This window comes from Amphimedon queenslandica, unplaced genomic scaffold (assembly GCF_000090795.2).
Source record: "Amphimedon queenslandica unplaced genomic scaffold, v1.1 AMPQUscaffold_12867, whole genome shotgun sequence".
Taxonomy (NCBI): domain Eukaryota; kingdom Metazoa; phylum Porifera; class Demospongiae; order Haplosclerida; family Niphatidae; genus Amphimedon; species Amphimedon queenslandica.
In genome coordinates this window covers 1,134-2,941 of record NW_003546897.1, presented here as the reverse complement: position 1 = coordinate 2,941, position 1,808 = coordinate 1,134, and positions in this window count along the sequence as shown.

Below are 1,808 nucleotides of genomic sequence, written 5' to 3'. Positions count from 1 at the left end.
TATTACATACTGCCAAATACTGATAAGTTTCATATATGTGGAACATATCTGAAAAATATAAAATATATTTATAGTAAAAATATATTTTTGTATTACCTGGGATGCCAAAAGTAGACAATACATACTACACAGACAAGTGCACTGAACTTGAGAAATGTATAGAAATGAATTCAACACTACAAGAAATGGAGATTGAGTATGAAGGAGTGAATGAAATAACAAGTACCATTATCAGTGTCATTAGAGGAGTAACAGGAAATAAAACAATAACATCATTAACAATACATGTGAATCATAGATATGGTGCTCCTCCTCCTCCTCTACCTGATGGAGTAATAGAGCAGTTACTAAAGGACAACGACACATTACAAGCTCTTTCACTGGACATACCTGATGAACTCCTACCATCATCACTGCATGAACATAGTAGAGGTGAACACACCACTGACTGCTCTAGAGATAGGAGGAGGATGGTTGAATAGTAGTAAACTGATGGCATCATCACTCCTTCCTCATATCAAAGGATTATACTGTCTGATACTACATGATCCATACCCACAACATTTTCTATTTCTCTCTCATCCCAGTCTACATACACTTACTTTACCACTAGACACAGCTGAGAGTGCTATTGAACTATTTACTATTCTACAAACCAATACTACACTTAAAGGTCTGAGTGTAGAGATAGACGAGGAGAGAGTATATACCAGCAGTATGGGTACTAGTCTACAAGACATGCTAACACAAAACCAAACACTGAAATACTTTGAGATTAGTAGTTGGTATAGTGACATTCCCAGTTCATTCCTACGGTCCTTCCTAACAACTGGTCTCAGACACAACACCAGTCTACAGCAGTTGAGTGTATCCATTCCACTGAATGAAGAGATAAGAACTTTTATTAATGTCATCTCTCAAAAGAACAATCGCACAGAACTTAAACTTAACTTTAGACTAGATCAGTCATGCAGCTGGGAAGAGAAGCAAAAAATAATGACACCATTGTTTTATGAACAGGTACTACCTGCTGTTACTAACATGTTACAGTCACATACAACCATTAGACTACTGCGGATAGAGTGTAGATCTATTAATAAAGAGTTGTCTCAACTTAACTGGATAGAGCTAGTACAACATTTATATGAAACTATCTTCATCCATCCATCACTTGAATATATTGAGATTAGTGATGGAATCATTACCCCTCCTCTCCTGGTGGATACTCTTAAAGATCAAAAGAAGACATTGATTGATAGACACAGAAAAGAACAGCCACACAAACCACTACCAATAGTGGAGTTTAGTAGCTTTTTCTGATTCATTTTTAAGAAAGTTTCAAAAAATAATAGACTATTAAATTTTAATTCATTTTTTTAGCTTAAAACTTTTAAAAATATCTACTCTTTCTATTTTAATTTTGAGGTCAGAGGTGTGGCTATTTGGGGGTTGGTAAAACCGGGCTCGGGAGGGGCTCGGGCACGGGAAATGGCGGGGTAAAACCGGGCTGCCCCGGACTGGGGCTTCATCTATTTTCATGGAATAAGGACTGATATGGAGCTAGTAAGGACATAGAACAAACTACTGAGTAACTGTGCAATTAAATGATTATATTCTTTTATTGTTAAAATTTAGGGAAGCCATGAATTGGGCCCCCTTGACTAATGCTGGGAACAAGGCCCATGTCCAGCAATGAGTGGTCGCGGATTAGTATACTGAGCAATTATCTCCGTATACTACTGGTTGACTTTATACAGGGCAGGAATGGACATTTCCATTTAATAGGCTATATCTTTCTTCAGAATAAG